The sequence below is a fragment of the Argopecten irradians genome, chromosome 1 (assembly GCF_041381155.1).
Source record: "Argopecten irradians isolate NY chromosome 1, Ai_NY, whole genome shotgun sequence".
Classification (NCBI taxonomy): Eukaryota; Metazoa; Mollusca; class Bivalvia; order Pectinida; family Pectinidae; genus Argopecten; species Argopecten irradians.
Window position 1 is genome coordinate 17551352 of NC_091134.1, and position 14382 is coordinate 17565733.

General features: G+C 38.4%; 1 pseudogene; it reads left to right on the forward strand.

The window, feature by feature from the left end:
• The window catches only part of LOC138319378 (lysophospholipid acyltransferase 5-like), a 54273-nt pseudogene that overhangs the window by 13947 nt on the left and 25944 nt on the right, over nucleotides 1–14382 (forward strand).

The following is a 14382-nucleotide window of genomic DNA, read 5'->3' on the forward strand; positions in this document are numbered from 1 at the left end:
GCCTCAGCCTTTTTCTTTCTTGAATTCCTAGTCATCTTGACCTCAAATTTACCAAGTAAAATATATTTAAAACTGGCAAAATATTACTGAGTGGATTTACAAAACTATACCTGGTTCTCAATTGGTTCCCACTGGTTTCTGAAAGGATCCCACCGCTGCCACCAAATGTAACGTGATCGGGTCTATCTTTCGATAGACTACACCAAGTGAGAATCTGGTCTTGGTAACAGACCACTTGTAAGTGTCACTGGTCTACTCCTGGTACATGCGGAGTATAGATTTCTTCAGCCTTTGGTTACAAGGCCCTCAAGGTTTTGTAATTGTTTTTGTACCACTCAGTAATATAACAAATGCCAGATAAACAGTTAATTGTAATTTATTAATAAGACAAATAGATAAACAGAGTACGAGTTCGTGATACACTTTTGTCTACGACAGGCCACAATGTTCTCTCTCACGTAATACTCATTACAATGTATTTTCTACTAGATACACCACAAATAATATATTTAATTAGTTAGATAATGATAATAACTCTCTTAAATGACGTGCGCTATCTTTCTAGCCTCAATCAATGTTCCTGGTAGCGAATGTAAACAATACGTAATTCAGGGGAAACCCCGACTATAAATAACCTACCGTACCGGTATAAATATATTACATAACAAGTATTGTTCCCTAGGAGAAATAGAGAGTGAGTCACGCCCGAACCTGGTCAACGGTTCCGAGCCCTATAAAATTCCTGCTACTCTCATCGGCTGCTGGGTCGTGACTGGCGTTTCAATACAAATGTCCCGAAAGCTACGGGACATGTCCCGAAATATCCTCGTGCCGGGACCGTCATCTGATTGGCTACTAGTTACGCAATGACGACATCCGGTAGTGACATGCGCAGAGGCCACTACCGGCGAAAAGCATGTTGTCAACAATCAGTATTGATACCAGTTGATTAAAATACTAACAACAACAATATATTGCGACTCACAAAAGCAACACATGCAGCGATGGTTCACAAACGATGTACTAGACTGAGGTATAACACAATTTCTCATTGACAACAAATATATACAATGTATCGACTCATAATTCGCACTCGTACCACTCGTCTGTCACACTTCAAGCTTACTGAAACACCGTAACTCATTCTCGATTCTCGCCCAGTTTTATATACAGAAGACATCGTGTAATGTGAATAACACGTATGTGGTATAGCGTGAACCACCTAACGTTACAATACGTTAATTAGATATGCTGATTAGGACATTCTAAGGTCACATCCTGTTGATATGCTGATTAGGACATTCTAAGGTCACATCCTGTTGATATGCTGATTAGGACATTCTAAGGTCACATCCTGTTGATACTCTGATTAGGACATTCTAAGGTCACATCCTGTTGATACTCTGATTAGGACATTCTAAGGTCACATCCTGTTGATATGCTGATTAGGACATTCTAAGGTCACATCCTGTTGATATGCTGATTAGGACATTCTAAGGTCACATCCTGTTGATACTCTGATTAGGACATTCTAAGGTCACATCCTGTTGATACGCTGATTAGGACATTCTAAGGTCATATCCTGTTGATACTCTGATTAGGACATTCTAAGGTCATATCCTGTTGATACTCTGATTAGGACATTCTTAGGTCATATCCTGTTGATACGCTGATTAGGACATTCTAAGGTCACATCCTGTTGATACTCTGATTAGGACATTCTAAGGTCATATCCTGTTGATACGCTAATTAGGACATTCTAAGGTCACATCCTGTTGATACGCTAATTAGGACATTCTAAGGTCACATCCTGTTGATACTCTGATTAGGACATTCTAAGGTCACATCCTGTTGATACGCTGATTAGGACATTCTAAGGTCACATCCTGTTGATACGCTAATTAGGACATTCTAAGGTCACATTCTGTTGATACGCTAATTAGGACATTCTAAGGTCACATCCTGTTGATTCTCTGATTAGGACATTCTAAGGTCACATCCTGTTGATACGCTAATTAGGACATTCTAAGGTCACATCCTGTTGATACGCTGATTAGGACATTCTAAGGTCACATCCTGTTGATACTCTGATTAGGACATTCTAAGGTCACATCCTGTTGATACGCTGATTAGGACATTCTAAGGTCACATCCTGTTGATACTTTGATTAGGACATTCTAAGGTCATATCCTGTTGATATGCTAATTAGGACATTTAAGGTCACAACATCCTGTTGATTCTCTGATTAGGACATTCTAAGGTCACATCCTGTTGATACGCTGATTAGGACATTCTAAGGTCACATCCTGTTGATTCTCTGATTAGGACATTCTAAGGTCACATCCTGTTGATACGCTGATTAGGACATTCTAAGGTCACATCCTGTTGATACTCTGATTAGGACATTCTAAGGTCACATCCTGTTGATACTCTGATTAGGACATTCTAAGGTCACATCCTGTTGATACTCTGATTAGGACATTCTAAGGTCACATCCTGTTGATCTGCTGATTAGGACATTCTAAGGTCACATCCTGTTGATACTCTGATTAGGACATTCTAAGGTCACATCCTGTTGATACGCTGATTAGGACATTCTAAGGTCACATCCTGTTGATACTCTGATTAGGACATTCTAAGGTCATATCCTGTTGATACGCTGATTAGGACATTCTAAGGTCACATCCTGTTGATACTCTGATTAGGACATTCTAAGGTCATATCCTGTTGATACTCTGATTAGGACATTCTTAGGTCATCATCCTGTTGATACGCTGATTAGGACATTCTAAGGTCACATCCTGTTGATACTCTGATTAGGACATTCTAAGGTCACATCCTGTTGATACGCTAATTAGGACATTCTAAGGTCACATCCTGTTGATAGGCTGATTAGGACATTCTAAGGTCACATCCTGTTGATACTCTGATTAGGACATTCTAAGGTCACATCCTGTTGATACGCTGATTAGGACATTCTAAGGTCACATCCTGTTGATACGCTAATTAGGACATTCTAAGGTCACATCCTGTTGATACGCTAATTAGGACATTCTAAGGTCACATCCTGTTGATTCTCTGATTAGGACATTCTAAGGTCACATCCTGTTGATACGCTGATTAGGACATTCTAAGGTCACATCCTGTTGATACTTGATTAGGACATACTAAGGTCATATCCTGTTGATATGCTAATTAGGACATTTAAGGTCACAACATCCTGTTGATTCTCTGATTAGGACATTCTAAGGTCACATCCTGTTGATACGCTGATTAGGACATTCTAAGGTCACATCCTGTTGATACGCTGATTAGGACATTCTAAGGTCACATCCTGTTGATACTCTGATTAGGACATTCTAAGGTCGCATCCTGTTGATAGGCTGATTAGGACATTCTAAGGTCACATCCTGTTGATACGCTTATTAGGACCATTTTAAGGTCATGCCTTAATATTTGCTGAGTAGGACATTCTCAAATGTTTTTGATGGGGGGGGGGGAGAAAGAAGAAATTATTTGCTATGAAGAATATGGTCATATATGGTTTCCAATCTTACAAAATAAACTGTTCTTCTAGGACATAGTATTTGAATATTCGAAACACTGAATGATGCTTGGTGTAATATTGAAAGATTGAATTTTGTGACAAGCAAACATCCTCAGTTTGGCTATACAATCATTAACATCTATATAATATCTATTACAGGGTACCCCCTAGCCTTTTTGTACCGACAAGTAGTGTATGGCCAGAAAGCTACTACACAGCATCTTTTCTTCATCATCACCGGTCTGTGGATCGCCTGCTTCAATTTTGGTGAGTATAACATTTCAAACTGTGGTAAGTATAACGGTTTGACTTTTTGGAGAGGTTATATATAACCTTTCAACTTTAATGAGAATATCAGTGTCTCGTTAAACAATAACAATTAATTGGCAATCATTAACTTAATCCTGATGATGTTGTGTTACATTTAAACTCTACTGATCTCAGTCTTGAAGGGAGCTTTCCATTTTGATGTGGACAGGTAGGTATTGGGCCACTTTCTTGACCCTGTGAGTTTCCTGGTGTGTCCATTGACATTTAGACCCTCACATGCCTGATAGATATAATCATTTGCTTGATGATAATTTCCACTAGCTGAGGTCTGTAAGGCAGCCTGTACAATCAACAACAGCAAACGAGGAAGCAGCTCAATTTCCTACTCATCTCTTATGATAGCTCTTACCCTTACTACTGTATTTGATCCAATAAGCGCCCATGGCGGTTAAACAAATTTAGGTTAGAAAAATGAAAAGACGGTTAATAGGACCAAATGTGGGCTAATATTTCATAAATTTGTTGCATAGAGAAAGCCATTTATCAATTTGTAAAGAAATCAAATAGAGAGACCTACACAGTTGTCATAGCTTCAATCTGCATCTAATTCAAGGAAGAGAAATTGAGGTCTCCGGAAGAGGGGGAGGGACAATGCTACTTATTGGATCAAATGTAGTATATCCAGTTGGACGACCAGTACACTCATTTCATCTACAGCATGATACTGTGTACAACAAAATTAATCAACTTACTTTTCATCTTAAAAGATTCTGTTACCTTTCTTTAGATTGCACAACTTAAAAGTATAGCCTTTCAAAATTGATTTCTTTCTGAGTGAATGGTAATGAAGGCAAGTAGGCCTCTTGTCTTTGTGTGGCAATTATATATTGTCTCCCAAGCTAAGGTTCATATGGAAGGGCAAACAGTAATTAGATCTACTGCTCCAGGGCCTGAGAAATAAACTTAATTATGGCCTAATGCAATGACTGTGTGATTTCATAGGCATTCTTCTAATTCTAATTTGTCGGAAACAGCAGATAACTTAGTATGGAACAGTCTTGGTTCAAGCATGTAATTGTGTAAAGATCTGCTGCATGTGGACGTGACTCCAAGGGGTGTATAGATTTCGACCTAATCAAATATTGATTGTGATTGAACCCCATTAAACTAAATTTGTTGGTGGGGACTCGTACACATTGTTTACAATGCATTGACCATGTTTAGTCTTTATTTGACTGCACCAATCATTGGTGACCAGGTCGTTCTGTCAGTAGTGATCTTTGGCTAGTGTTCAGAGGTCCTGAGTTTGAGCCCTGTTTGGCTGCTACATTTTCTCCTTTTCTGTTACAGGACAAACAAAGAACAGCAAAAATGTTTGGTATAGAGGGTTGTATAGTGGCCTAGTGGTTATAGAGGTCTCTACTGCTATTGCCTTCCATCTCTGGGATTTGAGCTTGAATCTCATGTGGGCAGTTGAGTCGTAATGAATGTAGGTCGGCCGCTTTTTCTTCGGGTACTCTAGCTGGCTTTCCTGTACCACCTAAACCTGTCATTAAATGACCCTGACTGACAATATGATGTATAAGACAAACAAGTTGTCATGGTCAGACATAAGATGAGCTATATGAACTGTAAACCTACTTACTTTCATGTGTATTTATATTTTGTGGCCATTTAAATTTTGAAAAATAAGTTACCCCAAAACTGCTTCAAACAGAAGTTGAATAAAAGTTTTTTATTAACTTTAAATTATGACATTAAATCACAGTGAAAGAGTTGTTAGGATTGAAGATTCAAATCTTCATTTGATTACAGTACCGAAGATAATTTTATATTTGTAGATGTTAATTAGTCTAATCCAAGACTGTTAATTTCAAATAAGACCTTTTTAGGTGTCCTTTATGCAGAGGTGTCCGTTAGAGACAGGTGATTTATATTTGTTAATTTGCTCAAAACTATATTCCTTGCTAATTACTTGAAACCAATGTGTGCATGTGCTATCTGTTCAAATCTTTTTTTATCCCCCGCCCAACAAAGTTGCGGGGGATATACAAATGGGTTCCGTCCGTCCATCCGTCCGTCTGTCCGTCCGTCCGTACGAATGGTTTCCGGAGCATAACTCTAAAACCAGCAGAGATATTTCCACGAAACTTCATACACACATTGGTCTTATAGTCTAGTAGTGCCTTTTGCTATTTTAAGGTTTTCATTTTTTGCATTTTTTCCGTAACCATGGAAACATTGCTGAAAATATCATATTTTTGTACCAGGTTCATTTCCGGAGCATAACTCTAAAACCAGAAGAGATATTTCCACGAAACTTCATAGACACATTGATCTTATGGTCTAGTAGTGCCTTTTGCTATTTTAAGGTTTTCACTTTTTGTACTTTTTTCTGTAACCATGGAAACATTGCTGAAAATGGCAGATTTTTGTGTAAGAATCGTTTCCGGAGCACAACTCTAAAACCAGCAGAGATATTTCCATGAAACTTCATAGACACATTGCTCTTATGGTCTAGTAGTGCCTTTTGCTATTTTTAGGTTTTCATTTTTTGCACTTTTTCCGTAACTATGGAAACATTGCTGAAAATATCATATTTTTGTACCAGGTTTGTTTCCGCAGCATAACTGGAAAACCGGTTGAGATATATGCACGGAACTCCATAGGCACATTATAATTAGTCTTATGGTCTAGTAGTGCCTTTTGCTATTTTAAGGTTTTCACTTTTTGTACTTTTTTCTGTAACCATGGAAACATTGCTGAAAATGGCTGATTAACCAGCAGAGATATTTCCATGAAACTTCATAGACACATTGTTCTTATGGTCTAGTAGTGCCTTTTGCTATTTTTAGGTTTTCACTTTTTGTGCTTTTTTTGTAACCATAGAAACATTGCTGAAAATATCATATTTTTGTAGCAGGTTCATTTCCGGAGCATAACTCTAAAACCAGCAGAGATATTTCCACTTCATAGACATATTCATTTTATGGTCTAGTAGTACCTTTTGCTATTTTATAGGTTTTCATTTTTTGCACTTTTTCCTGTTTTTTTTCATACACATAAGTCTCCACAATCAAACTTACTTCAGCTTTGATATCTCCATTGGCGGGTGATCTGAATGACTATGTCCTTGTTTCATCATGATTCTCATGTCTTCCTCCTTAACCATGCATGCACATCATTGAATGACCTTGGTTATCAATAGACAAGAATTAACCAAACATTTGAGTCTTAACCAAGGATCTGTTTATTGTAATTTTCTCTACAATTATAGAAATCATAAATAGTAGTGATTTCATAAAGGATTTAACGTGTATATTTTTGTGAAAGTCTTAAGGGAGCTTCTCACACATTATTTTGATTGAGTGGTTTACTGCATAACATAGCTTCATATTCAGATTCCTAGACAACAGATAGTTTCTTTCCATTCTAAACTTGTCACACATGGGTGGAAAACCATTACTCTTGACTTCAGTTTCTGCCTTATCTAAGCGACCTAGGTTTATACAAAATGTATTTGTATTAGCATAACAAAAGCAGTTTTCTGTGATTGTCGTGCCTGGGTGTAGTAAATAATCAATATATGTATAACGTAGGAGTCATATGTATCATCTGTCAACAATAAACGTACATGCATTCCAAATGTATATATAGGCTTTATAAACAATAAATATTCATCAGTTGCCATATGTATCAACTATCCACAACAACGTGCATTCCTAATGTACTAACTTTTTTTGATCTTCAAAACAATAAATATTCATCATTTTTGCAATATATACGTATGTAACATCTGTTGAACAGTATCATGCATTCCTAATTTACTTGGACCATTTTAACAAATAATAATATTACAACAAATGAAGATATTTCAAATATTTTTATTTTTTGTACTAATAGTCATTACTACCAGTACAATAATTTACAGTTGTGTGTCATAAATGAGTTCTCAAAAGTAATTTTACTTTGTATTCTTACATTTATAACTTTTAACAATAGCTCTTCCTGAATTTGTGAATAAGCCGCTTTGAACAACACTTGACAAAAATTACTAAAAATTAATGTTGTCACTTATTAAAATGTTTTCATTTTGGTACGTTGCATGTAATCAGAAGAAGAAAAAAAAACGCAACAAAACAACAGATTTTTGCCAATACCATTGGTGGTAAGCATATATATAGGAATTAAGTGTCACAATATCTTGGTGCTGATTATCGATCGCTTTATTTATAATTAGAAGATGTAATATTATGTGATAATATATTCTTTTTGCTTACGGAAAACTTTCATTATTGCTTTTTCAGTATACTGCTTTTGGCCTTTATTTCTTCTCTAGATGGGGTTCTTATTTGTGGTGAAATACGGTAAAAAAAGTAGGTTTTGAAATCTACCTACGCATTAGTAAAGATCAGGTAGTTCATAGAAAAATTAAAAATGCAAAGATTACCAGTATATAAAAGAATTGTGGTTATGGTAAGTATTGATTATCACGTCTGTCCTTTTGAGCCATTGTTGATACTAATCTATATATGTTAGGTTAGAGTGCTCCTATAATTAGATTTCCTTTGTTTCAGGTTTCCATGCGATACATACAGTACTGAATGTACTCGGAGTCTTTATCATACTACAAACATGTGCCGGTACCAAGCTGTCCCTGTGGCTCGCCATCATATTCAATAATGTAATGTATTCTAATTCCTTATGCTAAATACAGTAAAACGTGTTTATAATAAACATGCTTACAGCCAATTCATAGTTATTTTCATTCTGCGTCAAAGTGGCTATAAGATGTCCATAATATGTACAAAACAAACTTCCCTTGTAACAAAGTAATTATATTCCCTGTTGGTCCCCAGATGTTCGTTATAACCATGCTTTACTGTATACCAAATAATAAACAAGTCGATAATGTGTAACTTAATGTAAACGTTAAGTATCACAAAAAATGTGAATGAAAATATAGCTGTTTTAGAGATACAATCCAATCTGTCTATAAAGACCACCCAAGAGTCAAAGGAAAATGGGCTTTACACCAATCTGTCTATAAAGACCACCCAAGAGTCAAAGGAAAATGGGCTTTACACCAATCTGTCTATAAAGACCACCCAAGAGACAAAGGAAAATGGGCTTTACACCAACCTGTCTATAAAGACCACCCAAGAGTCAAAGGAAAATGGGCTCTACACCAACCTGTCTATAAAGACCACCCAAGAGTCAAAGGAAAATGGGCTTTACACCAACCTGTCTATAAAGACCACCCAAGAGTCAAAGGAAAATAAGCTTTACACCAACCTGTCTATAAAGACCACCCAATAGTCAAAGGAAAATGGGCTCTACACCAACCTGTCTATAAAGACCACCCAATAGTCAAAGGAAAATGGGCTTTACACCAACCTGTCTATAAAGACCACCCAAGAGTCAAAGGAAAATGGGTTTTATAGCCAAGTGGTCTTTATACACGGGGCAAATTGTGTTGAAATTAACAATTTAGGATCTTAGAAAGTGGTCTTATCAAGCAGGTGGTGTTCATACAGAGAAAACCACTAAGGCAGGTTTGACTATTGGCTTTTGTATGTCTATTGATATGAGTTTGTTGTACAAATGGTCCAGTATGGTTTACTATATAAGAAGGTGAAGGAGAGCCAGATTACCCAGAGAAAAACCACCGACCTTCGCTCAACACCTGTGAAACTGCTGCTCCACATGAGCTTCAAGCTCACTACCCAGAGACGGAGGGTTTGTGTTATATGACAGAACAGTTTAATTCAACGCTCAGCCAAGTTGGAGCCAACATGGCCGTGCCAGGGATGTAGAGATCAGACATAAAGTAGATATGGATTGGATGTATTACTAATGAAAACTTATTCTCTGGATTGTAGCAAAGGGTCTCACTTATATGTTCATATTGGAGATATGAAGATATCTACCAGAGTAAGAGTCAGAGGGGTAGGACTAAAATGGGGTCAGTTTGACCATTTATCTGTATGTTATGTTTTAGGTTTACCTTATCCTGGGGTATTACATATTGGACAACTATGAGGATATCTGCTGGACCACACCCCATTGTGTCCTGACCTTGAAACTGACCGGTCTGGCATTTGACCTCTACGATGCAAAGAAGAAAGAGGTAAATTATCACGTCCACTTTCTATTTTTACGTCAGGATGACATATAGTCATCATGTTTCGTCTGTCGTCGTCCACTGTTTGCCGTCCGCCGTGCGTTAACTTTTCACATTTTGAACTTCTTCTCAAGTTCTACCAGTGCGATTTAGCTGAAACTTACATGAAATGTTCCTGACATGGTCCTGACAAAGTGATACCATGTTTAATTAGTTTTACTATTGCCAAGGTAGTCAGATGACCGTAAAGGCCCTTTGGGCCTCTTGTTTTTTCTTGAAACTATTTTTGCTGATTTTGTCATGAAGACCAATTTTAAGCTCTTTTGATTCTAGGGTGGAAAAATTACATTAGAAGGTTAAGTAGTGAATGTGTTGAATTCATTGTATTATATTTATTGCATTATTTTAACAACTTAAAACACTTAAGTCACTTCAGTGGATAATTTGATGGAATTGAAGGTATATATAGTCTTATTTACTTTCAATTGGATAATTTAATGGAATTTGATGTATAATGAACAACATGAATTTGAAGGAAATTCAGAAAATTAACATTTCCTAAATGAAGGATTTTACTAATAACAGACATACAGTCAAACCTCGATGATTCAAATTCTTATGAATCAAATTTCCCGCTGTATCAAACTTTTTGTCTGGTACCAAATTTCTTCACTATATAAAATTACTAACTAACCCTTTTATGAATTAAAGTTTTATGAATCGAAGTTCTCGATGTATCAAACTTTTATCATGGACCATTATAGAATCATAGGTAACTGACACTCGATGATTCAAATAAAATTTACAGATCAGGTGTGTAAATATATCATGCTGTCACACCTAGCTGTCTCGCAACGGCCCTTCGCCGGACAATAGGGAATATGACAGCTTGTGTTGATTGCTTGATATCATCAAGATAATTAATATCGCTGATCAGGCCGATACCCGGTGTCATGCATAAAAAGTACCCCCCTACCAAAAGGTATCCAGATACTTTTTATTCCTGCATAAAAAGTACCTCCCTTGCATAAAAAAACCCCCTATTAAAAATGATCATATTCAATAAATTTTGTTTGAAAATGGTTGACCTTAGTTAAAGCAGACCTGAGGGTTGCTGTTATCAGTGTCTGTGACCTAAACAGAGAAATACCCACCCGCAGGGCAATTTTGTTTTTAGCCCACCATCATCAGATGGTGGGCTAATCAAATCGCCCTGCGTCCATGGTCCGTCGTCCGTCGTCCGTCTGTAAACAATGCTTGTTATTAGCTCACCTGGCCCGAAGGGCCGGTGAGCTTATGTCATGGCGCGTCGTCCGTCGTCCGTCGTCCGTCGTCCGTCCCGTCGTCCGTCCGTCCGTCCGTCCGTCCGTCCGTCGTCCGTCTGTCCGTCAACATTTCCTTTAAATCGCTACTAGTCATAGAGTTCTGCATGGATTTTAACCAAATTTGGCCAGAAACATCCTTGGGGGGAGGGGAACAGAACTTGTATAAATTTTTGCTCTGACCCCCCGGGGACAGGAGGGGCTGGGCCCAATAGGGGAAATTGAGGTAAATCCTATAAATCGCTACTTGTCCTAGAGTTCTGCATGGATTGAAACCAAATTTGGCCAGAAACATCCTTGGGGGAAGGGGAATAGAACTTGTATAAATTTTGGCTCTGACCCCCCGGGGACAGGAGGGGCGGGGCCCAATAGGGGAAATTGAGGTAAATCCTATAAATCGCTACTTGTCCTAGTGTTCTGCATGGATTGTAACCAAATTTGGCCAGAAACATCCTTGGGGGAAGGGGAACAGAACTTGTATAAATTTTGGCTCTGACCCCCTGGGGACAGGAGGGGCGGGGCCCAATAAGGGAAATTTAGGTAAATCCTATAAATCGCTACTTGTCCTAGAGTTCTGCATGGATTGTAACCAAATTTGGCCAGAAACATCCTTGGGGGAAGGGGATCAGAACTTGTTTAAATTTTTGCTCTGAACCCCCCGAGGACAGGAGGGGCGGGGCCCAATAGGGGAAATTGAGGTAAATCCTATAAATGGCTACTTGTCCTAGAGTTCTGCATGGTTGGTAACCAAATTTGGCCAGAAACATCCTTGGGGGAAGGGGAATAGAACTTGTATAAATTTTGGCTCTGACCCCCCGGGGACATTAGGGGCGGGGCCCAATAGGGGAAATTTAGGTAAATCCTATAAATCGCTACTTGTTCTAGAGTTCTGCATGGATTGTAACCAAATTTGGCCAGAAACATCCTAGGGGGAAGGGGAACAGAACTTGTATAAATTTTTGCTCTGACCCCCTGGGGACAGGAGGGGCGGGGCCCAATAGGGGAAATAGAGGTAAATCCTATAAATCGCTACTTGTCCTAGAGTTCTGCGTGGATTGAAACCAAATTTGGCCAGAAAACATCCTTGGGGGAAGGGGAATAGAACTTGTATAAATTTTGGCTCTGACCCCCTGGGGGCAGGAGGGGCGGGGCCCAATAGGGAAATTTAGGTAAATCCTATAAATTGCTACTAGTCTTAGAGTTCTGCTTGGATTTTAACCAAATTTGGCCCAGAAAAACATCCTTGGGGTTAACAGAATTCCTATAATTTTTGGCTCTGACCCCCTTGAGAAGAAAGAGTGGGGCCCAATAGGGGAATTAGAGGTAAATATTCAAATTTCTTCAGAAAAGAAACAATGAACCTTACTAGGCATTACAAACCAGGTGAGCGATACAGGGCCTCTGGGCCTCTTGTCACTTTTTCTTAAAAACTGCTGCAGGGATTTTGTTCAAACTTCACATGGAGGTTACCCTTGGTCCCTAGTTGTGCCTTACAGATTTTGAGGCTGATCGGAAAAAAACAAGATGGCCGCCAGGCAGCCATCTTTGATTTTGGCAGTTGAAGTTTGTTATCGATATTTCTTGAGAACTACTGAAGGGATTTTGTTCAAACTTCACATGGAGGTTACCTTTGGTCCCTAGTTGTGCCATACAGATTTTGAGGCTGATCAGAAAAACAAGATGGCCGCCAGGCAGCCATCTTTGATTTTGGCAGTTGAAGTTTGTTATCGATATTTCTTGAGAACACTACTGAAGGAATTTTGTTCAAACTTCACATGGAGGTTACCGTTGGTTCCTAGTTGTGCCATACTAATTTTGAGGCTGATCGGTAAAACAAGATGGCCGCCAGGCAGCCATCTTTGATTTTGGCAGTTGAAGTTTGTTATCAATATTTCTTGAGAACTACTGAAGGGATTTTGTTCAAACTTCTCATGGAGGTTACCCTTGGTCCCTAGTTGTGCCATACAGATTTTGAGGCTGATCGGAAAAACAAGATGGCCGCCAGGCAGCCATATTTGATTTTGGCAGTTGAAGTTTGTTATCGATATTTCTTGAGAACTTCTGAAGGAATTTTGTTCAAACTTCACATGGAGGTTACCCTTGGTCCCTATTTGTGCCATACATTGCGGCCATCTTGGATTTTGATAGTTAAGGTTTGATATCCCCATTTCTCAAAAAGTGCTGAAGGGATCTTTCTCAAATTTAATATGTAGGTTCCCCTAGGGCCCTTGTTGTGCATATTGCATTTTTGGACCAATCGGTGAACAAGATGGCTGCCAGGCCGCCATCTTGGATTTTGTTATTCAAAGTTTGTTATCGCTATTTCTCAGAAAGTACTGAAGGGATCTGTCTCAAAATTCATATGTAGGTTCCCCTAGGGCCCTAGTTGTGCATATTGTGATTTGGGACCGATCGGTCAACAAAATTGCTGCCAGGCAGCCATCTTGGATTTTTATATTCAAAGTTTGTTATCGCTATTTCTCAGAAAGTATTGAATGGATCTTTCTCAAATTTCACATGTAGGTTCCCCTAGGGCCCTAGTTGTGCATATTGTGATTTGGGACCGATTGATCAACAAGTTTAAAAAGTAGAGAAAAGATCCATCTTTCCTTTGTCAGATATAGATCATTCTTTGGTGGGCGCCAAGATCCCTCTGGGATCTCTTGTTTTTATTTGTTATGTCTGTTTCAACAAGTTTTGATTAGAGAAAATCATTTGACACAAACACTAGTCATTAGATCACAAAATATATATCACTGTCCTACCCCAGATGCAAGGGGAGGGGGGTACATTTTATTAGGTCACCTGAGACGAAGTCTCAAGTGACCTATTCTAATCGCCTTTTGTCCGTACGTTGTGCGTGGTCCATTGTATGTCCATAAACAATTTACATTTTTGACTTCATCTCCAAAATTGCCGAAGCAACCTCTATGAAATTTTGAACAAAATTTCTAAGGCATAAGGCCAATCAAAATTGTGAATTATATGGTCCCCACCCCCCAGGGGGCTTTGGGAGGGGCCAAAAGGGGTAAAATTGACTAAAATTTCAAAAATCTTCTTTTCCACTTACAGATGTTGTGGAATCAAATACTCTTCATAGATAGAAAGGTCTCAAGGCC